The 27,675-nt window shown below is 43.4% G+C and overlaps 1 protein-coding gene and 1 pseudogene across 2 annotated transcripts in view; one reads left to right on the plus strand and one right to left on the minus strand.

Annotated features, from left to right (window-relative positions):
- Plekhg1 (pleckstrin homology and RhoGEF domain containing G1) overlaps nt 1-27,675 on the plus strand; it is a 161,861-nt gene that overhangs the window by 49,896 nt on the left and 84,290 nt on the right. The window contains exon 1 of one of the 2 annotated variants that reach the window (XM_008847732.2): nt 22,713-22,752. The exons of the other annotated variant lie outside the window; for it this stretch is intronic. The gene's annotated coding sequence lies outside the window, so the exon portion shown is untranslated. Of the gene's footprint in view, nt 1-22,712; nt 22,753-27,675 lie in introns of those variants that run through there. 2 annotated transcript variants of the gene reach the window in all.
- On the minus strand, nt 585-3,191 carry LOC103745747 (annotated as a pseudogene).

Here is a 27,675-nt window from a genome sequence, read left to right on the forward strand (position 1 = left end):
TAACCCTAAAATCTTTTAAGAATTAGATACAAGCTCCCAAATACTTTTGACATTTTTGGCCTTTGGAACAGACTATGTTGCTAACAGGCCCAAGGACATTATGACTTTTAGCCAAGAAACTGGCTACATTTCTTTGAGGTCTTTTTACCCTAACTGCCTAGCCAATTCCTACCTCCTTATCACACCACCCTCTGGAGGGGTTACCCAAATTGCCAATAGGGAATAGGGACGCCAACCACTCTGGCTTCTTCCATGCTGAGCAGGGATGCAGGGTGAAGCAATTGAAGTATCCACTTTTCTTAACTCTAAACGGACCTTTAATGGCTAGGGTAGGTTAAAGAATGAGAAGCTGAATGGTCTGCCACAGGGCTGAACATGGAGAGCTCACCCTCTGGAGGGGTTACCCAAATTGCCAATAGGGAATAGGGACGCCAACCACTCTGGCTTCTTCCATGCTGAGCAGGGATGCAGGGTGAAGCAATTGAAGTATCCACTTTTCTTAACTCTAAACGGACCTTTAATGGCTAGGGTAGGTTAAAGAATGAGAAGCTGAATGGTCTGCCACAGGGCTGAACATGGAGAGCTCAGTAGGCGGTCTGAGACTGCTGCTGGCTGTAGCCACCATGGCACATAGAGCCTTCATTTTTGTGATACCCATCCTTCTGGTCTCAGAAGAAGGTTCCACCGTAGGTTCCCTGCTTATGGTCAAATACCCACTCATTATTCTCCACTGGGCTGCCGAGCTTCTCTGCCAGCTGCAGGGGCGGTTTTTGCTAGGCAGTGGGCTCAGTGCAGTGCATCACCACTATCTGTGTGAGCTGGTCCAGGGAGGCCATCAACTCCTCGTTAATGATCATCTTACTGATGATGGAGTGCACAGTGGGCAGATCCAGCTCGAACATGTCTGACAGTGTCTCCATGCTGATTGAGTCGTAGACACTGCTGTAGGTGAAGAGATAGGTCCTCAGTGACTCTTCCTGGATCTTCCTAACTAGCATGGTGTGAACTTTGTCAGCTTCAGGGAAAAGATCCCACACTTTGCCATTCATCTTTTCGTTAATAATGAAACTGTGGCAGGTCTTCCAGTCCCCCATCTTCATGGCCTTGGAGGCAGCAACTACACATTCCCTCATTGACTCAGGAGGACCCAGCAGGGGCTGCCATTCGCCCACCCACAGTTGGTGTTGGAACTGCTTGCTGATCATATGTCGGCAGGCATCACTCTCGTGGGCAGCCATGTAGGGATCTCCAAGAGCATTGCAGTCACCAGATAAACACACTCTAGCAGTTCCAGGTTGATATGCAGGTGGAAGGGCACCTGGTGGTGGCAGTCCACCTTCTTCTGCTCCTGGTTGCATTCCTTCAGACTGTGTTAGCAGCAGACCCTGGCCCAGAACCTCCTTGGCTTGGCCACTTGACTGGATGTCCAGAAGCACATTGTGTGCATCCTTTTTCAGGCCTTGGTGGAAGGCACAGATACCAAGCTGCACCATGGTACAGTTACACAGGATCTGTACTGGTGGATCTACATGCTGAATATTGTCTTGTAGGGGACTCATGAGCATGCGGTCCCAGGCCTGGTACCAGCAGGAGTGGAGAGCATAATGGTAGATGTAGCAGAGGATAGAACATGTATGGATCCAGTCTGTGAGGTCCTTGGCATAGATGTGCTTGCACAGTCTTTCCATCAGCACAGCTGAGTCCTCACCCTCATTTTCTGCTTGGTCTTGCTCAGACTTTTGAGGCACCTTCAGGAGGGGTAAGCTGCCGCTGGTGGGCCTTGTAATTGAACTTGTAATAGGTGTGCAGGATGCACCTCAAGTAGATCTGGTAGATCTTCTCAGTGGCTGGTGCCCTTCTCCTCCAGGTCGCACATCCCTGTGCCTCATCCTTCAGGTGCTCCACGTACTCTTGGGAGTGAGGATCAGCACTTTGCATTATTTTGGTAAATTCTTCATCCATTCGCTCCACCAGAGTTAGGATACAGCCACGTAAACGCAGTGGCTGGTCAAAATTTTGCAAGTTCTCGTTCTCTTCCAAAACATTCTCTCCAACAAGGATGTTGGGGTTTGCGACTAAGATGTCCATCAGTTCATTGATGCAGTCTAGGCACATCTCCACATCCCTGGCTTCATGTATGCAGCCAGGTTAGGGTTGTAGTCATAGAGGCGATGATATTGAATTTGATGTTGACAATAACACCCTCCCCTAGGTTATTTTCAGAAGCAATCTGAACCAGCAACTGTGGCAGCTCAGTCTGGGTGGTACGGTCTGTTCCCTTCTTGCCTCTTGCCTGTAGGATCCCATTCAGTTTCTTGATGACAACAATGTGGGTGATCTCAGTTCCCTTGGCAAACACTTTTGGCTTCTCCTTAACAAGTGGCACACCACCACGGCCCCTCTCCCACGTCTCACCTTCGTTGTCTTCCTCTTCCTCATCCAGGCACTTTGACTTCCTGTCGTGCTTCTTCTCGGCTTTGTCTCACCTGCTTTTTTATCCTCCTCTGTGGTGGGCGCCTTTTTAGGGAACTTTGAGGCCAGAACAGTTTGCTTTCCTTCTTCCTCTTGTGAGTCTCAATCAGAAGACGTAGAATCTGTGCCCCACTCTTCATCATCTTCAGAATCTTCAGAGTCCTCATCCTCATCTGAAGAGCCTTCTGAGTCCTCATTCTTCTCTGCATCTTCATCCGCAGACTGCTCAGGGTTCTGTCTGTAGTTTGTGATATGGGACTCAAAATCAGGGCTGTGCTTTCGGATCTTCTGTCTCATGGTGCTCAGAGCCTTGGCATTGTTTTTGTTCATCTTCTTTCCTTCTTTATCCTCCCAAAGCTCATTCAGGTAGTCCTCCAGGTCAGCCAGGATTCAAATACAGAATTGGGGGGACACCTTCCCTGTTCACAATACTCTTGGCTTTCCATATGCCTTTCCCAGAAGCTCAAACTCTTCTAGACATTTCTTGACGTCTCGAATCTTCATGGCATTACAAACGGTCCAGATAAGGTTAGTCAGCTCCTCAAATAGTGCCACTTATTCTTGGCACTTCGGACAACTCTCTTTGTATCTTCCTCATCCTCACTCAGCAATAATGGCTGTTTGCCGTAGTTCCGGGAGACAGGCTTGGTGACCAGCTCCTCCCGAGACAGGGACGACTCGGACTCTCTGTGCAAACCGGTGGTGAAAAACCTCGACATGGCAACAGCGCTCAAGGGCTAGAGTGGGCGACCGGAACCAGCGAGCTCCGACTCACACAGCACCTATATCCACTTTATTAAGGTCAAGAGTTTATAAGTTGTGGTACAGGAGAGATGGCTCAGCAGATAAGAGCACTGGCTGCTTTTGCAGAGGATCAGGGTTCAATTCCCAGCACCCACACGGCAGCTAACAACTGTTCATAACTGCAGTTCCAGGGGAGTTCATGCCCTCTTCTGACCTCTGCAGGCATTGTACAACACGGGTGCATTTACATACATGCAGGCAATACATTCATACACATAAAATAAAAATAACAAAATATTTTTAAAGAGAGCTTATAAATTGTTTATAGTACTCCTTACTCTTTCAGAATCAAATTGATACCTATATTCTATTTTAGTGCCTAGAGAAATTTGTAATCAGTTGTGAACTGCCTTGTATTCATTGTAAAAAGCTATCAATTTTGATCATGTTATGTCAATGTTGTTAGGTAAGGAACTCATTACCATATTAATGGTTTGACTCCTTAAACTGACTATATATTATGAAAATGAGACACACAGTAAAAACTTAGCTATGCCAGCCAGCTCATTAAAACATCCACTTTTATTAATTTTATTAATTCATTAGTTGTATTATTTTCACGTGAAAACAGAGTATGCTCAAGGAAATATGTCTTATATACTGTCAACAAATTGATTAAACAAATGCATAGTAAATACAGCAATGGGAACTGTTGAAGATTATTTGGGGGAGCAAAACAACACAAGCACCCCCAAATGCCACTGGAGCTCAGATAATATACACAGTTCCAAAGGTCCTCAGTCTTTTCCAACATGTTTGGCTTCCAACATGGCCTGGGTATGGCAGTATGGTTTCCAACATGGCCTGGGTAGGTTGGGATTTATATGTGTCAAATCTTGGGTTCAGCTCTTCAAAGAAGCTAAAAGTTTTCACTGATCAGCATTGTACCTACAGATGACTTGAAGTCTGATTGATATGATTTGATTATTATTAGTAAGATCAGTCTCTGCAAAAGAAAATTAAGTAACTTTGGGGGAAGCTTTATACAACTCACTTACCATTTACCTTTCTCCCCATGGCTAATGCAAGGGTAAATTTCAAAGTAAGGTCAGATGATGTGAAACTGAGGATCATATTTGTTACTATGCATTTGTTTAATCAATTTGTTGAAAGTATATAAGACATATTTCCTTGAGCATAGTCTGCTTTCATGTGGGTGCATGTGTATATAAATAATAAAAGTGGATGTTTTAATAAGCTGGCATAGGTAAAGTTTTACTGTGTGTCTCATTTTCATAATATATAGTCAGTTTAAGGAGTCAAACCATTAATATGGCAAGAGTTCCTTACCAAACAGTATTGAATAGTGTCATCTATTCACAACCCAAATGCACCTGGCTTCAAAGCTGGTGGACTACGGACATGCCCTCTGGATTGGACCAGCACCAATGTCTGCTGTCCCACATTCGCTCTGTAAGCTGTCACCTTTGGGGAAACTCAGTGCGGGATCTAGGAAACGCTTGTACTTTTTCATTTTAGTTTGGTTTTTGGTTTTTGCAATTCCCTATGGATTTATACTTATGTCAAAATTAAAAAAAAGATATGACTATCCTCTAGAACCCTTATCTGAGGTCTTTGGTGCCTGGAAGATATTCAAGAAAAGATGCTGTGACTTCATATGAAATGATTAACATGCATTCAGTCCTGGGAGACTTTCTCTGGGCAGCAGGTAACTATCTGGTAGACATCAGTGCTCCATAAATGCTCCAGAATGCTCTTCTTTCTAAATCCCCTTGCCATGGGGGAAGATAAGTTTTTGATTATGAGATCTTCTGCCCAACTCAGTTCATACCATTTGGCTCCTTCCTACCTGCCCATGAAAATACCCAAGCCCTACGCTGTTCTAAACAGAAGCCATAGGTTGAAAGCTGATATTCTGTGAGCACTTAGTGTGCCAGACTCAGTATGGCTTGCACTCTTTAAATCGTTGAAGCCTCAGAACACTCCATGAGGCCGCAAAGCAACCTAAACAATGTTAAATGTGGCAAGCTCAAACACTAATCAAACAGTGCCCTTGCTTTTAGAATACTTCATTAGGGACCCTAATAAAGGCAAGGGACCTTTGCAGCTAACCAAATAAACATAAAATTTCCTTTTGATTTATAATGTCAATAAATGAAAACTTTGAAACTGTCTAATTGTCCTTCCCTTCTGAGGATGGATACTGGCCGTTATCCATGCCCCCTGCTATTTTTGCTAGCTCTTATGTTTAGCATTGATAGAGCCAAATTTTAGATCACAAGTTTTGATAAATAACTCACAGTGAGAATAATATTTATCCTTGACAGTGAGCAGGTTCTTGTTCCCGTAGGCTGTGTGGTGGGGAAGATACGAAGGGTCTCTGTGAAATGCCAGTGTTAGAGCGGGTCCATGGGATGGTGGGTCAGAAGGAAGCTGCCCCTGTGTCTCAGTCAGTTGATTCGGGGAGAGTGCTCTGCTGATGCAGGCTGTCTTTTGAAGGCAGCAATGTGCTCAGCTGACCCCTCCCCATAGGAGAAACTAGCATCTGCCATCTATGTGGAAGATATCACTAAGTAGGTCATTGAATCTCAAAGTGTGTCCCCAAGTCCATGGATACAATAACCGTCTACAAATTTGTTAACAATTCTAAGATCCCCCAGCCCAGTCCCATGGAATTAGAAGCCCTGTCAGCATTCCAACAGTTCTTCCAGGGGCTTCTGACCCCTGCTCAGGGCCAGATGACCCAAGGTGACCCTTTTTCCAGACTTCAGTCTTTTCTATAAAATGAAAGATTTATAGTAAGTCAGTTTATTCTAAGGCCCTTCTCTGTAGCCCCAAGGCTCCTGTCACAAGCTCTCTAAACTGATCCATCCCTTGTGTAAATTATATATCTGATATTATTACATAGTGACTAAAAGGACAGGCTCTGAACCTGACTGCCTCCTTCAAATCCTGGAGCCTCCATTGAATGCACAGCCAAGTGTTACCTAAAGCCCTTGTTAATTGGAAACATTAGCACTGGTATGCTAAAAGGGTGGTGAGGAATTAGCCTAAAACTCACAGAGCAGAGACAGGCTCTTGGGACGTCCTCTCACACTGGCTTTAGTCCTCTCACACTCACAAAAGCATAGGTGCCTTTCCCTAAAACACTCTGAAACTCTGGGGATAGGAATTTTACAGCTTGTTCAGGTTTATTTCTCAAGTTTGGGCTATGTATTAAAATAATGTTTCAAGGGCTGGAGTGATGGCTGAGAGGTTAAGAGCACTGGCTGCTCTTGCAGAGGACACTCATTCAGTTCCCAGCACCCACATGGCAGTTAACAACTACTTGTAACTCCAGTTCCAGGGGATCTGACTCCCTCTTCATGGGCATTGCATGACACAGGTCCACTTACATACATGCAGGCAAAACAAATGTAATAGAAATAAATAAAAATTTTAAATAATACTAAATGCTTATTTAAAAAAGGAAGATAATGGCTGGGGAGATGGCTGAGTGGGTACGAATACTTTATACACATGAGAACCTGAGTTTGGATCCTCAGCACCCACATAAAAAGTGAGGAGCGATGACCTGAGTTCAGGCCCTGGGGCCCACATGGTAGAAAGAGAGAACCATCTGCCCACATTTTCTTCTGACCGTCTTGGCATGTACACACACATATGCACACACGCATACACATGTGCACGCGCGCACTTGGACACACAAAACAAAAATAATTTCTAAATGTAATTTTTTTTTGGTTGTAGCCCCAGCTTACTTGGAACTTGGTATGTAGACCAGGCTGGCCTTAATCTCACAGAGGTCCACCTGCCTCTCCCTCCAGAGTGCTGGAATTAAAGATGTATGTCACCACATCCAGCTTAAATGTAATTTTAAAAATATGGTTAAGCCCTGTGGCTACATGCACCTGTAACTCCATAGCCGTGGGAAGTCAAAGAATGGCAAGTTTCAGGTTTAGTGAGAGACACTCTCTGGGAGGAATACGAGGAAGAGTGAGAATGTAAGACACCTAATGTCCTTCAGGCCTCACATGTGTACACAGGCACATACACTTATACATACATGTCCACATACACCACACACACACACACACATACATGCATACACACACACTCAAGAAACAAGATAAATTAATGGTATTAAAAAAAACACGAGGTTGGGGCTGGAGAGATGACTCAGTGGTTAAGAGCGCAGGCTACTCTTACAAAGGACCCAGGTTTGATTCCCAGCACCCACATGGTGACTAACAACCATCTGTAACTCCAGTTTCAGGGGATCCAATGCCCTCTTTTGACCTCCATGGGCATTGCAAGACATGGGTGCACTTGCGTACATGCAAGCAATACATTCATGCCCATAAAATAAAAATAATAAAATATTTTTTAAATGAAGTTATCAAAAAGCCCAACATCATGGTACATCTAAGATGGCAAGGAATCTAATTTTTTTAAGGAATAAGCACAATACTCTAGGAAAGCATTTATTATTTAACAATATGGAGCCATGGGAGACCCCTGACTGCTTCCTTGTAACCAGGAAGATAAACCTAATAAAATGAGTTTGGGCCAGGTGTGGTAGCACATGCCTTTAATCCCAGCACTCAGGAGGCAGACAGGTGGATCTTTGTGAGTTCAAGGCCAGCCTGGTCTACATAGTGAGTTCCAGGCCAGTTGGGGCTACAGGGAGACCCTGTCTCAAAATGACCCCCAAAAAAGTTTAGCTGCACCTATACTGGAGGGTCTTTTAAACCTTTTGACAACAGTCTATCCACCCAATGAATAGAATCGGGCATTTGTTAGATAAACTCTTTCAGGTTGGTTGGTGGAGAAGAAACTTCAGCGTGATGAATGGATATCTGTGATGCACTATGATGGATGTTATATCAAAGTCAAAAGTGACCCCAAGAAGTAAGGTGCTCCCCAAACCTAAAGAGTCCAAGGCAGGCTGAAAAAAATCTATGACCAGCCCAGGCATGGTGGCAGACACCTATAATCCCAGCACTTGGGGGCTGAGGCAGAAGGATCACAAGTTTGAGGCCAGCCTGAGCTACGTAGTGAAATATCCACTCCCATATCCCCCCCCAAAAGTCTATAATCATTCAGTAAGGTCCCAGATTTGAAATGAGGCACATCTCGCTTCATTATTTACTCTTGATTATCCCTAGTTTAACTGTTATTTACTTGTTTTTTAAGACAGTCTTTCTCTTTATATACCCAGCTGTCCTGGAACTCACTATGCAGACCAAGTTGGCCTCGAATTGACAGAGGTCCACCAGCCTCTCTTTCTGGAGTGCTGGAATTAAAGGCATGTACTACCACAACCTGACAAACCTGACATTGGTGTCTCTTGATTGTGTGTGTGTGTGTGTGTGTGTGTGTGTGTGTGTGTGTATGCAGGTGTATATAGGTATATGTGAGTGCTTATGTACAGGTACACATGGGTTGGTGCATATATGTCGAGGGGTAGTAATGCACATGTATGCACATGTATGTGAAGGCCAGAAGACAACTTCAAGTGTTATTCCTCAGGTGCCATCCTCTTTTCTTGTTTTGTTTTTGACATGAAGTCTCTCACTGTTCTGGAACTTGCCAAGTAGGCCAGGTTGGCTGGATGGGGAGCCCCAGGGATCTGTCTGTTCTCTGCCCTCCCCAGTGCAGGGATTAAAAGCAAGGCCACTTCTTCCAGCTTTCTTCATGGGTTCTGTGGATCCTGGCCAGGTTCTTGTACTTCCACAGCAAGCCTTTACAGACTAAGCCAGCCCACTGTTATAAGGGCAGCAGTCCTGTTGGACAAAGGCCCTGCTTTTGTTACTTTCTTTTAGTTTTAATTACTTCCTTGGGTGTTAGGGCTTTGACACAAGGTGGGGAGAGGAGGTGACCATTCCATCCATAGCAGCGATTTGGTGGAGTAGGTGGTTAGCTCATACCTGCAAGAAAGGCTGGTAGAGTGTGTGCCAACCATTGGCAATTGTGTTCGTCCAGCTTTTGGTTTGCAGCACCATTTTAATAACTGATGTAATAAAATCTCTAAGTAGATTAAAATCTAAATGTCTACAATAGAATGGAATGCAATGCCTATTTTGAAGGTTCACCACCCGAACATGCATTTTCCTGCATTATAAAATGGTTTAGCTCATCTTCAGAGGAAATAAAATCAGAGTGAGATTTATCCATGTGGAAGAGATAATGGACCCAACCAGCCTCTCATATTTTCTGGGTCAAGTCATTTCCAGCAAAACCTGAAGAGGAAGCATGTGCAGAAGGTCAAAGAACAGCCTGTGCTCATGCAGGCTGCTCTCCAGCCTCATGCACAGAGCAGGTGCCCAGGCTCACTGGAGAGGTGTGTAGGAGCCCTGTGGCCTCACAGATAACCACAGGAGTCTAAGGAGAAAATGCATTGTGCAGTAAACAGCCTAAAGTTTGTTAGGCATGCTTGATCCACAAAGTCTGGAGTAGATGTTTCCCTCAGGCAGGCTTTCAGCTCTCTACTTTTTTCTTTCACACTAGGATTAGGGGAAAGTGGTCAGTTTTGTTTTTCTATCCCCCTCACCTTCTCCCGCCTCCTCAGGCTCCTGAGGGAAGGTATCACATATCAGAAAAGGTCCTTCTGCAGAAAAACTGGGATGTCTGAGAATCCTCTGCTAGGCCTCTGTGTATTCTAATGTTTTATCTCTGGGGTTCAGAAAGAAATAAACACTGGTATCGGGGACCGGATGGGGCTTTTCTCCTTTCTAGGAAAAATGCTAATGCTAAACTAATATCTCCAGCTGTCTTCTTAAATGACCAGAGTGCAAATTCACAAACCAAGTCAGAGAGGACCTCTGGCCCTCTTTTCCCAATTTTACAACTCATGCTTATTTTCATGGAATTAGAACCTCCAATTCTAAGCCTCAACTTCTGTTGTTTTTAAGGTACAGCAAGAATCTTACCAGATTAGAATGGTGTATAAATTTGGCATTTACAACAGTGAATCTTGACTTATTTTTCCAAAAGGTATCTCCACTCCAGTCCTTCTGTGTGGGAGGGCAGAAGGCAGGACATCGCCACCTCCCTACCCTGAAGATCACTGGCCAATTCAGTGTATGCTCTGTGGAGATTATATTTTTGTCTTGCTGTTCTGAGATTTTTTTGTAAAAAAAAAAAAATTTAATTGATCAAATTGGCTCATTGGCAATTTAATTTGATGCCAAAAATGATGGTGCCCGTTATCTTGAACATTTGTATTTATCAAATCACCACCTAAACTGCTTCTTCCATCCTGATCCCTTTATGAGTACTAAGTACATGATAGTTTTATTGAGATTTAGGTTTGTAAAACAACTAATAAGATAATAGACTGATTTATAACTAATAAAGAAAAGGGAAAGGGACCTGTTATCTACTGCCCTGTAATTCATAGCCTTCCCTTCCTGTCCTCTCCCTGAAGCATTCTCTCTCTTACCTCCCTCACAAAATCTTGCCATAGAGGAAGGGAAAATAATGGTATTATGGATTTTTGTCTGTTTTGACTAATTTTGTCTAAACTTCTATTTTTTATGTTTTTTTTCTAATTTTCTAATTATGTTCTAATTTTTTACGTTTTTTTTCATTGGCTTACACATTGAAGAGAAATAAATTGACCTTACCACGTCATGCTTTGGGTAATTTCTAGGACCACTGAGCTTGCATACAGGGATGCTTTGTGTAGTCCAAGGTTGCATGCCACGGGTCAGGCAGATTACAGAAAGGCCAGGGAATTAGAACAGGATAATACTACAGGAAGTGGCCAGGACTGTGGCAAACTGGAAGTCACCCGGCCAGGAGGGAAGCCACCTGAGCCCCATACATCGCTGCTCAGTGGGAATGTTAGACTAGTATACATCAATATTATACTTTGCTTCTAGCACCTCAAGCTTAAAATAAATCTGGATTATTATTTCAAATATTCTAATTTTTTAACTTGTGTCACTGATTGAAAGAAATTTGCAAGTCTACAAGTTACATTATGCCCAGCTTGAAGTCACAACTTCTCATGGAAGAGAAGGGGGCCCTTGGTTCATTCCAAGCCCTATGGGGACAGATGCCTTATGGGTGCAGATGAAACACTTTAAAGGACCCAACTTTTCCAGCTCAGTTGTCTCTGCCCGTTGGCATAAGAACAGGCCCTTACTTTCTTCCCTCTACAACCCAGTAGCACCCCCTGGGGCTTCAAGGCATTCTGGATTCCCAAATTCTCCAGAGGAATTCTCCTGGCCACCAATGCTCTTCAGCTAGGCTGCTGATGCTGAAGACACTGTTGTGTGTATGGGAAAGGGCCTTTCTCATCTTCTGTCAGATGAAAAGACCCCATGGCTGAGGTGGCTGGGATAAAACTACCATAATAATTGCTGATTGGGTTGGGGATTTGTTTTGTTTTGTTTAGCTCCCAGTCTCTTCTTTATCATGGGGTACTCACAGACTTCCAGATTGGCTGGGAATGACCAGTTTACATACATACTGTGTACATCAGAAATGACTCCTTTGCCTGACCCTCAAGGCCCATCTCAGTCTGTCTACCATGACATTTCCTTCTTGCTTCCTTCATGTCACCAATTCTTTCATTGTTGTTGGATAGGCTCACCTTGAGCCTCACCCTCAGCTCCCAAAACGGAACCTGTGATATACACCTGCAAAATCTGAATGCCAGTTTAGAGTGTCAGGATTCTTTTTTCCAGGAACCATCTAGCCAGGCTTCTTGCAAATCAGTCAATGAATTAATGAAGTAAGTCAGCTGGATTGGGGCAGCTGCAAAGACTCTGCAGTCTCAGTAGTCATTGGGGAAACATAACTCCTCAGCACTTTAAATTTTTTTTTCTTTATTATTTTTCTTTTATGTGTTTGAATGTATTGCCTGTGTGTGTATAAGTGCACCCATGTGCCGTTCAGTGCCCACAGAGGTCAGAAGAGGGCATTGGATCCCCCTGGAACTGAAGTTATAGAGGGTTGTTAGCTGTCGTTTGCGTGCTAGGAATTGAACCCAGGTCTTCAACAACCAGTGCTCTTAACTGCTGAACCATCTCTCCAGTCTCTCCTTGGTGTATTTTTTAAAAGCAGCTTCATTCGTTAAGGTATAGAGAACCTTAAGCCAATGAACTATTTGGAGCCATATTGGCAACTGGGCAGTTGTCTCTGGCGTCAGGTGAGATGACTGACTGGATGCACGTACGTGGTCACTTTATAAGGCCCCTCAAAGCTTCAAGACATACTGAGCAGACTCACCAGCTTCCCTTCTTTCAGCCCATTCTTTTGTGGCTCTTTTTAGGTCACTTCCAACGTTCATTTTAATCTGACAATGCCTAATGAAAGTTCCAGATAGGGAAGTTTGCAGTATTAATTTTATTATGTAAAGTCCTTATCCAAGTGACCAGGCAGGAACAGTCACAGTTACTGCCCAGGCAGCTCTGCCCAGTATTTAGAGGAAGAGAGAAGACATTCAAAGGCTAAAGGATAAGATCACTCCAGAGGGAAGAAGGATGGTTTCTAGGAGTGGCACTATACAGCAAACATAGATGTTAACTGTGGTGTGTAACAGTGTAGAAAGAAAGAACCTAGATTGAATGGCCACATGGTAGGTGTTTCAACAATCTGTGCCTACAGGAAGTCAAGCATCCTGGTCAGACAGGTCTCTTCTCCCTCCCAGGCTCCTCCCAACGGCTTCTCAGGTTTCAGGTGTCAGTTCACACATCCTACCTCAGGAAAGCCTTCCCAGGCAGCCCCCAATCAGCCCTGGTCCCTTCTTCCCTGTTTCCATGGCACCTGTGCCTCCCCTGCCTAGTGCACATCTCATTTGGTCACCTATGATAACTCTGTCTTTTTTAGTGTATATTTTTATTGAATGTTTGTGGATTTCATACAATACATTTTAAGCATATCTAGACATCCCTTATCTGCACCCTCCCAAAGCCTGCCTACAGGATTTCACACATTCTGTCTTATATGTTAAAGCCTATAAAGTCAAGTTTGTGTACCCAGCTGTCTCTTGATAACTCTCTGTCTTGCTCCCTGGCCAAACTCCAGGCCCGTGGAGGACAGAGTGTTGCTATGTATTTATTTCCCAGACGTTCCTTAAAAATGGTGTGTTCAGTATTTTATAGTAGTAAGTTGGCATGAGCGCTGTGGGGATTTGGAAAACACTGTGGTAGAAGTGATTGGAAAGCACAACTTAAGATTCATGGAGGAGGGGGAGGAGGGAGAATCCCACACTCCCCACAGCCATGAGGTACGACTCTCCCCCTTGCCCCCACCCCTCCCCCTGCCTCCAGGGCAGTTCCTAATAAATATTTGAATCAAGAAGCAAGTGTGTGTGGAAATTCTGACAATGAGCCTCACGTAATTAAGGAACTGCATGGGGAAATGCAGTTCCTCTCGTGTTTTCCTGTCATTCATGGTAAACTTCAACCCCAAAGAATAGTTTACACACTATAAGTGGAGAGGCTGGGGAGATGGCTTAGAAAAGTGCTTGCTGCACCAACATGAGGAACTGAGTTCAGATCCCCAGCACCTGTGTAAAAAGCCAGCAGGAATATTTATAAGCCCATCCCTGGGGAGGTGGAGCCAGGAGGGTATCTTGAGTTTTCTGATCAGCTAATCTTGTTAACTGGATGAGCTCCAGATTCATTGAGGAACCCTATCTCAAAAAATAAGGTGGCTAGCAATAGAAAAAACACGTCATTGATCTCTGACCTCCACATGATGCATACACACCCATGAACATGTACACATGCATACCAGGCAGCAAGATGGCTCAGTGGGTAAAGGTACTCGCCACCAAGTCTGACATCTTGAGTTCAATCCCCAAGTCCCACAAAGTGGAAGGAGAAAGTCAACGCCCAAAGTTTTCCTGTGACCTCCACATTCATACATGCATACATATGCCCACACACTCATGCCCACTAAATAAACAAATAAATACATAGTTTTAAATTTATTTTTTTTATTTATTTTAAATAGTTTAAAAGAGCAAACTCAGAATTGTCTCCGAGTAGGCAGGTTACATGAGCAGGGATAGAATGGCCAGTAACTAACAGAAACCAGGCAGAAGACTAGACACCCATGGTGAGATGTAGGTGATCATCCAAACACCAGAAGAGGAATTAGGTTAGAAAACTCCAACAGTATCTTTCCAGTCCTGACATGACATAACCATAGGATTTAGTCTATCTTCTGCTAGAAAATAAGCTCCAGGAAAGGCAAGATTCTTACTGCTCTATTCACCACTGTGCCTGTAGTCCCTGAGACAGTGCCTGGCCCATGCCACCAACTCAGTAATGATTGGGTGAAAAGATGTGTGAGTAGGTAGCACATGGGAAATATGTTTGTGGTAACTAAGCATTTTTGCTTTATTAACTGGGATCAAGCAGGCTGTAAGTCAGCAATGCAACCATTCTGCACTAGACCCCAGAGTACAAACCAAGGGGGCACGTTCTGAATAAGCACGTGCAGTCAGACTACAGTCTGCCTTTAAGACCAAAGATTCTGGAACTAGTGTGCATTATGTCAGCCCTGGACCTGCAAGGCACTGGACTCACCCACCTGGTTCACAGGAACAGTTTAATGAAGACTCCTTCCTTAATGGGGTAGGTGTGGCTGAAGGAGCCTGGCCAGGGATACAACTGCAGGAAAGACAGCCACACAGGAAGCCTTTGCCTCTGATCTCTGAGACAACCCATAGGGACCCTAGAGGAACCAGGGAACAACGTCAGGTTGCTGGAGCCCCGGAGACACCTGGAATCATGAAGGAACTGTCTCAGATGCAGGCACTATAGAACACCAGATCCACAGAGGAATGGAATAAATGCCTCCTGTTGTTCATGCTTCCCATTAGCCAAACCTGCCTGGATGCCGGCCAACAGGGAGCCCAATGTGCGCCCCCAGGGGCAAAACAGGGCCCAGAATGATGCCGGGTAGGAATTGTGCGCAACACCTGAGGAATACCATCACGTGAATTTATTTTGTCCTCCTTACATTTTAATTATACTGATCTACATATTCATCAACAAAAATGTAGACACTATCCAAGTGGGGAGTAGAGGGGCTGGCTTCTAACACCGCCTCACCAGTGACTCGAATTCATACTCGGACTTGTTTCCCATTTCCTTCTTTTTCTCTTCTTTCACCTATCTACAAAAGATTTGATGGTTTTTATTCAGGATAAACCAAAATAAATTTGGTTACACTTGTTTTGTGACCTAATTAAGATCGACCTGTGGTGTTGGAAACAAGGAGCTCTTTCTCCTTTCCTTTGTTCTGTTAATATAAACAAGTTACTTCATGTGCCCCTGTGGGAACTGGGAATTAGGAAAGTGCTTAGACTCCCAGGAACTTTCAGCAAGTTTGACTCTCTCTCTCTCTCTGCTTGGATACAGAGCCATTAAATATAAGATGAAAGATGAGCCCCACTGGGCTTATTACCCTTTAGGAGTACAACAGGTAGTAAGAGGGAAGGCAGCCTCGATGAGCTGGATTTATGACTGTCAGTAGAGAGTCACTCCCTCTTTCAATGTTACTTAAAGGACAGTTTGAGCACAGGGAGAGGTGAATTAGAAAAATAGAGCGATTCTTGGTAGCTTCTATCTGCAAAGCCCCACCGCTGGCTGCACAAAACTCATGTCTGTCACTCTGTATCTGAGGCTCGTCTCAGCCTGCTTGACATGAGCTCTAAGAAAGGAAAATCAGTGTCCATGCCCTGCTCCCGATATGGAACCTGGAACTTAGTGGGTCCAGTGAATGAGGATGAATGAGTGGTTGATGCTGTTAAAATCGAGAGAAAGGACATCAAGCTGTTGCTATGTACACTGCTCTGCCTTCTGAAAGGCAAAGATCAGTCCCCATGGTAACAGGTGAGCTGTTCAGATCTTTGTAATCTTATGCTAAGGTCTGTGGCCTTTGTTGACTTCTTTGATTCTTCTGGAAAGGAGAGAGTCATCTCCATTCCCTCAAGTATGAGTTCTGCCTTCCCAGAGGGGAGGCTTCATGTGTAACCTCAGACACATTTCTGCCTGGATGGGATTGTCCCCATGATCCAGTACAAGAACCAAATGTGTCAACTCTCCAACCATCCCACTTCAGTTCTAAGAATTATAGTGTGTCCCCCTGAGATAAACTCATTTGTTCACAGGCCACGTATCATAGAGGTGCCACCTCTGTGTGGTTTGTAGCTTTGGGGTGGGAAAAGAGGATGCAAGGATCCAAGGATGGTGGTTGCCAGAGATGCTGTGAGTAGGATGTGGAGGACTGAATCAGTTCCCACACTGATTTCAGTTTGCTCCAAGCAGCTTGTCTGGTCTCCCTGCAAGCTAACACCCTCACCTCTGCTGTTTTGATAACTGCCTCTGAAGCCACCATTGTTGGGTCCTTGCTACAGCTGGGAGCAGCTGGCCACGTGGAGCTGAGTCCTCCCCTACTCTCCAGTGCAATACAACAAGGAGCTGTGTTGAAAAGGAGAGGGGAAAGCTAAGAAACGGGGCTTGCCTCCTCTTTCGGGATATGAAAATAGTTGTTACCCCCAGAAACTGTAAGAGACTTTTATTTTAATTAGTATTTTGGGAATACAACTGCAGGATTTCAGCAGAGCAGCCAAGCCCCTTCCCTAAGTTCAAGTGCATTGTGTTAGTGTTTTCGAAAATATAGTTTGTATGGAATGCCTCTGGTTATGAATGGATTTGATGTGTGTTATCTCCTGGTGGGGGAAAATGTGTCTGGAAGCTGCCTGCATTCTCCAGGGATAATCCCCTCATTGTGCCTTGCACAGCGAGTCCTCCTGTGGTGTCCTTAAAGATGGCACTGATAGATGATTGGGAGCAAGAAGCTATTTGTAACATATTTGCTTGTTATCTAAAAACTGCTCTGCTCAGAAATAACCAAGACTTGATTTCATTGCTCTGGAAAATGAAGACCGATATCCAAATAAGAGTGCAAAAGAGAGCTAGGGATTATCCTAGGCACAGAGACACAAGCCCGTGGAGGAAAGCCTAAAACAGAAGGAGATTCGAGCATTCCAGAAGAGTCCCCCAAGGCCATCCCATTCCCTGCATGGCTGGCTATGGTAGGTGCATAACGGAGACACTGAATCCTTAGTGGGAGGGTGGGCTGTCAAAAACACTGAGTTAAAAAACTGTAGAGGTTGCGTGTTCGATTTCTCAGATTCCTAGGGCCTTGTCACAAGTCTGACATTTACTGCAGCCAGGGTTAGAAACTACGCTTTTCAGCTAAACGATGGAAGTACCAGTAACTAGTGTGTGGTTCGGTTTCTCCTGGTAGATTTAGTACTCGGGTACAAACAGAAAATAGCTTCACATTTCTCCTCTACTCATGTGCTTTTTGTCTATCTTCGAGTACTCTGTCTTCTGCTGAGAGTAAATACTTTTTAAATTTATGAAAACAAACTTAAATGCCATTGAAATTATTACATTTTAGAAAGAAAATCTCCAGGTTAGCCTCTTTTTTTGACCAAGTGTGTACTAGAGCCTGTGGAACCACAAGGCAGATTTGTAACTGGGGACATTTTCTGGACTTAGAGTGGAAGCAAGTGTGTGCAGATTTTTAATAAATGACTAAGTGTGGAAAGGTGTTAGCACATGGCCACTCACATTCCAGAGGAAGATCACTGTGCCTTCAATGGGACTCTAAATGCTTATGTGTGGCACACTGGGCATCTCATTGGACTTCAGTGTTTGTCACATGTATTCTGTGGTATTTCCAGAAAATGTAATAATAGCATGCCCAAAGGAACAAAGTTCCAATAGACTAAACACACATTAAGAATATCTCGTGAATGCCTACACCTCAGAAAATAGCTGGCTTTGTGAGCTGTCTGGAAAATAGAAGACGGCATCAGTGTACAAGGTTCTCCCCTCCCCCCCGAGAAAGCCTCTCCAGCACTGAAGTGTTAGCTTCCATGTAGAAGCTAGTATGTATGCTTTGAAATATCTCTTGTAATTTCTAGCACTTTTCTATCTGAAAGTGTGATGCCATTCCCTAAATCTGCCTTATCCAACATTGACTATATGAGACCAGATTTTTTTCTTGAGCCCCCAAGCACATGCATGCCTTTGTCCTCTGTCTCTGGGCCATCCATCGCCCAGTTTCTTGGTGCTGTTGCCTGGCCTCAGTTAACAAAGTATTTCAATTCGTCCAGGCCTGGACATCCCTGCAACCCTGCAACCCTGCTCCCTACGCTTCCTGCAATCATTCTTCCCAGCTCAACTAGACAAACGCATTATCTCATTCCTAAAATCCCAGGATAGTTCCTTGGGAGAATGGGCAGGCTAGTTCTTAGCATGGTGACAAAAGCCCCAGGATCCTTCACAGAGGATGTGGCAGTTTCAACTGATGACTACTCTCTTATACCAAAACCAGTTTTCTTTCTTTTTTAATGTGTGTGTGTGTGTGTGTGTGTGTGTGTGTGTGTGTATGTGTGTTCCTGAGTGTACCTGCATGTGAATGTCAGAAAACAATTTCTTATTAGGTGCCTGTCACCTTTTGTTTGAGACAGGGTCTCTCATTAGCCTGTATCATCACCAAGTGAGCCGGAGAGCTGCAGGGATCTGCCTGTGTCCTCCCATCTCATCATCCCTGGGATCACAAGTGCATGCCGTTGCATCTGGCTTTTTAAATGGGTTCTGGGGATGGAATTTCAAGTCTTCTTGCACTTTACTAACTGAGCCATACCCCTAGCCCAAGAGTTGGTTTCCAATACAGCTTCTACATCCCTGATCTAAAAATCTGATATGAAATACTATAGAAACAGAAAAGCACAAAACTCTGAAACACTTTGAATGTTGACATGCCACAAATGGAATATTCAAGATCACAAGACTTCATTTCATATACAAAAGTATTACAAATACTGAATAAAATTAACTTCAAGCCATGCTCATAGGTATATATGCCACACAAATGAATACTATGTTTGACTTGGGACCCGTGGCCAAGATATCTCATTATGTAAATATTCCGAAACTCAAAAAAATCTGATTGTAAGCATTTTAGATCGGCAATAGTCAGCCTATAGGATGATTCTAGGCTGTGGCAGAATCTGAGAAGGGATTTTTAAAGGGTGGAGACTTTCTGGCCCTGTTCCAGTCAGGTCACCTGCTCGCCTGAGTTTTCCTTCCCTGCTGGCTTGTGGTCTGGTTGCTATGGACATGACTGGGTGGGCGATGCTCCTCTGTGCCTTGGCTCCTTATTCTTGGTGACAAAGTAAAAACAGCCACTTCCTCCTGGTTGTATAACTAGCACTAAAAGAGAATTAAAGAGTCATTTTCAGTAACATATCTTTATCCCCTAACAAGCCATACATGTACATTTACCTGTGACTAATCTCACTGTGTTTAGAGAGACATTTTCCTGAGCAAAAACAATGTCTTCACCCAGCGTTAATGTTGGCAAATGAACTGAGAGCAAGAGGTGGCAACGACAGTAGTTGTGACATTCATGTGTCAGAGAGCTTTGCTTGCTGTTTGCAGAGATGGAGGCAAGATAGACGTGACCTTCCAAGAACTGTTACCAGTTTGGTAAACTGGTGTGTGGACCAGGAGGTGGGAAGGCCTGGATATGAGCCACTGGAGAGCTCTAGTAGAATACAGTTGAGCTGTAAGATAATAGAGCACTGAAAACCAAGAGGTTCCTGATTCTCAGGTGTGAAATTTTCTCCTCTCCTTTTTCTCTGCTGTTATCCACCCTCAGGACCAATGCTCTATTCATTTGTGAATCAGTTGTGCAAACCTGTGGTACTGGAATAAATGTAAAGGCACAAAATGTGTGTGCCTGTGTGTATGTGTGTGTGTCCTGGTCTGAGAAATAAAATTTTATAACTCTTATAATTTAAAAACTTAGATTCAAAGTACTTTAACCCCTTGTTATTTATAGGTTTTAGTCACTCACAGGTGATACAGAGTTTTTACTTATACAAGTTGTTGATCTTGCTAAAGCAGGAACTGTGGATAACCTAGCTCAGGACTGTCCTGTAGGAGCAGTAGGGCCTATGCTGTCACCCCAGGCTATCCCTCAGGATCATCACTTGCCCCGTGGGTGAACTTAATGGGCTGACCACCAGCTGCATACAAAGCAGCCTGGCTCATTTGATTCCTTGTAACACATACAGCATCTTTCAGAAATGTTTAAATATAAAAAAAAAATATATATATATATATATGTTTTCTTAGGGGAGAAAAATCCGAGTATAGAAATGTTCTCTTGGATGATAAAAGTCACTAATTTGATATCTGAGGATCTGCACATAAAACAAATAAACCAAGAAGCCAGACTAAGACTCTGTACATGGGAGTCCATCTAAGAGTTTAAAACATGGGACTGAAGAGATGGGTCAGGGGTTAAGAACACTGACTGCTCTTGCTCTGGGTTCAGTTCACAACACCTACATGGCGGCTAACAACCATGCGTAATTCCAGTTGCAGGGGATCCAACATCCTCTTCTCATCTCTGGATGTGATGTATTTATATACATGCAAGCAAAGCACTCATATGTAATTAATTAATTAATTAATTAAAAAATATTTTAAAGAGTTAAAATGTACAGTAAAGGAAGGTTGCCTATCTCCCTCAGCTGTGACAGTTCAGGGTGAGAAGAGAGAAAATGATTAAATATGAGACCTTGCAATACTTACTGTAGGCATGAGTAGCTGTTTAACCAGTGGGAAGAGCAGGTGTGAGAATGGCCAAGGAGACTGGATATGGAAGCTTCTAAGATAAAGAAAATTCAGGGGGTTGGAGAGATGGCTCAGCAGTTAAGAGCACTGGCTACTCTTGTAGAAGACCTGGGTTTGAATCCCAGCACCCACGTGGCAGCTGGCAACAGTCCACACCTCCAGTTCTCCACAGCCCAGGGAAGACCGTCCTCTCCAGGGGTTCCTCAGCAGCCTGGATTAGTAGTCTCCATCAGTCTGGGAGATGTTGTGAGGGAGCAAACATCCCAACACATTGTCTTCCAAACTCACAAGTGCATTGCCATCTGAGGCGCTGAATGAAGAAGCCTGTGGGTGCTCAGCCTCATAGGAAAGGAAACAGGCATTAAAACAAATTATCCTATTATGTTGTTAGCTTAAAATCACCTAATAGGCATGATAGAAATTGCTATATTAACAATGATCTGCTAATGCTGTTTTCCATAACCACAAATGAACACTCTCAGTGAAACGCCCACTGAAAGGATTCTAATCCTTTGAGATATTCCAGGGGTTTTTTTGGTCTTTTTGAGACAGGGTCTCCCTGTAGCCCCAGCTGTCCTGGAACTCCCTATGTATAGCAGGCTGGCCTTGAACTCACAGAGATCCGCCTGCCTCTGCCTCCCGAATGCTGGGATTAAAGGCGTGCGCCACCACACCCAGTGAGATATTCGAGCTTTAGGTATCTGTACCTGAGCAAAATCCATACTTAGAATTTTAGTGTGATGCAATTGTATCTGCTTCCAGTTGGATTTTTGTATTTCTGGGGACCTTCATATAAAGAACTTGATGTCTCTTTCACATATAAACCTTCTGAAATTTCATGTCCAAACATTTTATTTGATTTTTGATTTTTTTTATTTGTGTGCGTCTGTGTATGTATGTGTGCATTGTGTATGCGTGATTGTGAGATGCGGCATTTTAAAGACAAGTGGCCTTAGGGAAATTAAAAGCTCAAATAGTTTGAAGACTGGCTTACTGAAATATGGGAATTAGATTATTCTGTTTTTACCACTTAATATTTATAAATATAAAATCACAGGGCTTCACAGCTTTCTGAAGAAATGCCTGTATGCTTTGATTCGAGACATTTGCCTACAGATAGAATTTTTAAAACTGGTGATTAAAGTCAACCATAAATGTATTCTATTGTAACTCGGCTGACTTTAAAGTATATTGTCTAATTAGCAGAAACTGATTATCTAGAGCATGCTGGACTGGATGTTAGTTACAGCTTCCTCCCACCCCACCCCCAACAACATCCCTTCAAAACTTCTGTTAAAGTTGTGTGATAGCTTTCACACAAGCTCATGATTCAGGAAGTGAACTTGAAAATATCTGACCTGTAAAGATCTAGCTGCTTTTAACGTGGAGCTTACTGAGAACCAAGGCCAGAGCCAGGAAGGTAAGCCAGTCAGCTTTCAGAGACTGTGGGCTGTATTTGATGTTCACAGAAGAATGGAAGCCGCAGGGTGTTGCTCAGTGAAGTGTGCGTTTTCAAGTTCCCCACAGTGGTGTCTATTGTCCTGTTTCTCAATTGAATGATGTCATGTTTCATTTAAGGCTCTGGGTGATGCTGAAGTCTGTGGTCTGCACACGAGGGGGGAAAAGGCAGCGAGAAAGTTGCAAATCAGGTTTTTGCAAAGCCTTTGTGTGTTGGGTTTGAGAGATAAAAGCTGACTCATGCAATATTTCAGCGGAAGGCGCTGCACAGACTAGTAAAGGCTTCTTGTTTTACCTGACTGAGTGCCCAGTGAAGCCTCCGCACCAGCTGAAGGCAGAGGACATGCTCCGTCTCAGAGGAGAACAGGTAGGTGCTGATGGGAATGTTCCCAAAGGACTGATGCCAGGATCCACTGGCTCCTTCCTGCTCTGAGCAGCAGCAGCAGCAGAAGAAGAAGAAACTGTTGCATGGGTGGGCTCTTTACCGCACTGTGCAGGGGACAGAGGCTCTGCTGCGTGCAGCACATGTCCTGTTGCAAACACAGTCCCCTCAAGTTATCTGACAATGAAATTCATGCAGAGGATCATTTTTTCCCTCTGCATCTGAACTGTAGTCTCTCTTAAATGGTTTTTAGGACTTGTTTGGGTTTGGTTTGACTTTGATCTTTCCTTAACGTGGGGTTGAAATAACTGGAGAGCTGATTCTCCCGACTCTGGGGAGAAATCTACAGGCGTGGGTTGAATGCTCCGAATCCTGATATGCTTTCTTACTGAGTTCCTGCAAGTTGAGCTGAAGGAGCAAAATGGAATGTTCACAGACTTCTTCTTGGCCACTGCAGCGGTTTAACTAGAGTCTAGTGGCAGCCAAAGTTGGCTAAGAAAATGCAGTCTGCATTTTGAATGTTTATTGGTAGAAAGTACTTTTTAAGAGGAATGATTGGGGGACAAGAGGCGTGGGTTATATTTGAGGCTGTTGCTTAATGGGATATGATTTGAGACTGTTATAGCATCTAAATTTCATGATAGCATTTTGGAAAGATGTATATATTTGACATGAATTTATCACATTCTGCATATAATATTCAAATACTTTTTATTTAAAATAAGTTGATAAAGATACAGACTGTAGTTTTAATTTCCTTAAGTCACTTGAACAGGCAGATTTTTAAAGGCAACACACATTGAAGAAAAGAGGTATATATACACGAACAGTCAAAGAAAAATTATCCATTTCTATGTGGTAAAACATGTCAATATTTCCTAAATATCCCTTTAGTCTTTTTCAAATGTAGTAGTAAGTCAGCATCTAGAATTTAAAACTGAGATCACATTGTTTTTGCTAATCCATTCCTTTTTACTTAGCTGTGTATTTTGAATATACAGTTTCCTATGCCTTTAATAAACTAAGAGGGCATGACATTTAATGCCTTTGCATTGTGCCTTACAGAAGGATTTATTTACTCTGACCTCTATTGTCAAGCACTTCAATTTCTCTTCCTCCTTTTTCCTGAAGAAAACATTGGATGTACACTTGGGGATAGATTTATTTACTCTGGGTGCTATTGTTAGTTGAGTGGAATTCTCCTCTTCTTCCTCTTTCTTGAAGAAATTGTTATTTTTCTCCATGCCTCCCACCCAACTGTGCAGAGATGTTTTGGGAACAGAATGTGTTGCATACAGATGAGGCTCCTTGTGTGTAACTGTTATTCCTTAGTTACTGCTCCAGGTCTAAGATTTTCATGCTCACTGGAAAGTGGCATTCAAAGCAAAGCAGGTTATTTTTCAATGTAAATGTAAAATAGAGGGATGTGTGTGTGTGTGTGTGTGTGTGTGTGTGTGTGTGTAACAAAGTCAGTGATAAACTTGACCATCTAAGAACTGATACTGATAGCAAATGGAACATTGTTATCATGTAGTTAGTACTTACACCCTGGCCGTGTACAGGAATAGGCAATGTGGGTTTCAGGCTCGTGACCTGGTCCCTTCAGGCTTGGATGGGACCAGGGAAGCCATTTAGTCCAGCTACCTCACCTTCAGGCAATGAAACCAAAGATCAAGTTCAACCTGAATGATGTAGAACCAGAGCAAATACAATGCTCTGACTAGAAGGAAATGAAAATACAATGTCATAATTTAATTTCTGCTCCATTCTTTGCACTCTCTATATATACATATATACACAGTGCGGGGTACATTCATACACATGTGTACATGCACGCGCACACACATACACAGTGTGGGCCAGTTGGATACAGGTACCAGGTGCTCTAGACAAGTAGCTTAAGCTGAATTTTTTATTTGATCATCTCTAAGTTCCTCTCTGCTGCAGTATTTTTGGAATCTATGCTCAAACACAATGAAAAACACTAGAAATAAGAAACCACAGTCTGTTTCACGATTCAACTTTGAGCACTATGTACCTAACCTCTCTAAGCTGGTTTGCTTCTGGTTTTTTGTTTGTTTGCTTTTCTATTTATAAAATCTTTAAAAAGAAATGGAATACATGAACTTTGAGGGTTTGGGGGAGTTTAATGGGCAATTTTAATTTTATGGAAGGTAAATCTTTTGGGGTGTGTCCTGGTTTGTTTCTTCATTGCTGTCACAAAACACTCTGACCACTACCAACTTGGGGAGGAAAGGGTTTATTCAGCTTACAACTCCCAGGTTGCAGTTCATTAGGGAGCCCAAGGCAGGAACTCAGGGCAGGAACCTGGAGGCAGGAGCTGGAGCACAGGCCATGGAGGAACACTGCTTACTGGCTTGCTCCCCTGGCCCCTGCTCAGCCTGCTTTCTTATGCAACATAGGCCCATCTGCCCAGGGGTGGCACCACCCACAGTGGGCTGGGCCCTCCCACATCACTCATCAAGAAGATGTCCCTCAGACATGGCCACAGGCCAGTCCAATAGAGGTAATTCCCCAATTGAGGCTCCCTCAACCCAGGTGTGTCAAGTTGACACTAAAGCTATCCAGCACAGGGTGATACCTTGCTACACAAGAAATCACCATAAACCGTAGTGACTTTGGAACAGTGAAAATCATTTGTAACCTCTCACGGTTTTGTGAATTGGGAATTCGGGAAACACTGCCCCGCTGATGGCTCTGACTTGGGGAATGTCAGGCTGTTGCAATCAGACATGGCAGGGATTGCTGGCTGGTCTGAAGGTTTCTCACTCACATACCTGCTGACTGTCCTAGAAACTCCAGCAGCAGGGGCTGGACCAGCAGGGTCCTCTGAGCATCCCTCGGCTTCTCCATGCATCTCACCACTTGGCTGTCCCAGCATGGCAGCTCCGGGAAATAAGACTTGCTCTTGTAGTGCTATTGAGTACAGCATGGTGGTTCTGCCAAGGAACTTGGAGGCACACTCAGTGTCTAGGATAGTAACGAGCAGAAATTGGAAGTCCTGAGGCTTGTCCACAGGACTCTGGAACAGTGACAATCATTTGTGAAAAGAGTTTCAACTTTGCCTTATAACATTTTCTTTGGTATTTGAAGACAGGGGAATCCTCAAGTCCCCCATTGTACATGTCAACTGGGTGAGACAAAGCCACAGAAAGTCATTTTTCAAAGTTGGTCAGAAAAGTTAGGCAAGAAGCACTGGAGGTTGATTCTGGAGGTGCGATTCCCAAAGAGAGAAAACAATGGGAGTTTGAAGGATGAGTAAAGAGAAGCCAAGGTATTCGAGTTATTTCACCTTGGAAGACTTACTATGAGGTAAAATGTGTGAAAGTCTGTCTTTTCATTGAGAATGGCACCAACAGGAGGGTGGCTGGCCAACTGTAGTAATCAGTGAGCCTCCAAGGCCCTGTCCAGCACTTCTTCCCCCACTACCTCTAGGCTCACCAGGGATGAGATAGTCCCTGACCTCCAGGTGGGTAGAACCAGCTACTTTCATAGTAGTAATGGTCAAAAGATCTACCTGTGATGGACCATGAGCCATGGGTGGCAAAAAGTCTTCCAAAATTATCCAATGTCGTCAGTTCTTTACCTGAGAAAGAGAATGAAGTTCTAGAAAAGGCGTGTGCTACACAAACGTTAATCTTTCACTCAAAGCAGGAGAAAATGCTTTCTGGTTACACAATCCTCTCTGGGTCCAGTTTCCGATGGAAAATCAGTTAACTCCACTATCTACCTCACAGCAGTTACCTCTCTGTCCCTACTAACTCATGACAATATTTTATATGAATGTAGCAAAAAAAAAGATAGTTTTACACATCACTCTAGTCACTATCATTTGAACAATGATGACTAAGCAGGCAGATTTAAATATTTATTATTACTAATTATATGTGTGCATGTGTATTTGTGTGTCAGTATGCACACATGGTTGTGAGTGCCCACAGAAGCCAGAAGAGGGTGTCAGATCCCCTGGAGTGGAGTTATAGGTGGTTGTGAGCCACCTGGTGGTGGGTGCTGGGAACCTAACTTAGGTCTTCCGCAAGAGCAGTACATACTCTTAATTTCTGAGCCATCTCTCCAGCCCTTAAATCTTAAAAGTTAATGTAATTATCGAGAAGATCTCAACATTATCATTGTCTAATACAAATACATATGAGGGGATAGAGAGATTGTTTGACAGTTAAGAGCACTGAGTGCTCTTGCAGAGGACTCATTAAATCCCAGCACCCACGTGACAGCTAACAACCATCTGTAACTCCAGTTCCAGGGGATCCAACCTCCTCTTCTGGCTTCCATTGGCACTGCACGACACGGGTGTACTTACATACATGCAGGTATAACATTCATACATGTAAAATAAAAATAAATAAAAATTTTAAATGGTGAAAATAACTTTAATAAGGTATTTTCTTTACCTCACTATTCTAAGATATTATTTTAATATATAATCAATATAAAATTATTAATGAGGCCTTTTATAATTTTTGTCTCATTGTCATTGAAGTCCAGTGTGTATTTTATACTCACAAGGCATCTCAGTTTTGGACTGCCCCATCTCCAGTGTTTATGTAGCCAGTTATTCTGTTAAGCAGCACAATTCTATAGATAAGTATTAGTAATTGGAAAATGGTTTTAGAAAGAAGAGGCCAGATTGGATAGAAATCTTAAATTATTTTTCAGGAGGCAAGAGCAAGACAACACAGCTTTTATGAGGCCCACTTCCTTATATGATAAAACTATAATTACCTTCTAAGCAATGAGTCAACATGAAAAATGTTAGCTATTACTGACTAGACTCCAGTGGACGCATTTACACTGAAGGACATTTGGGTACAAACACCTGAATGAATAGGACTCAGCATATATGGCAGAGTGCAAAGGGTTCAGTGG

This window comes from Nannospalax galili, unplaced genomic scaffold (genome assembly GCF_000622305.1).
Source record: "Nannospalax galili isolate Female #2095 unplaced genomic scaffold, S.galili_v1.0 scaffold563, whole genome shotgun sequence".
NCBI lineage: Eukaryota > Metazoa > Chordata > Mammalia > Rodentia > Spalacidae > Nannospalax > Nannospalax galili.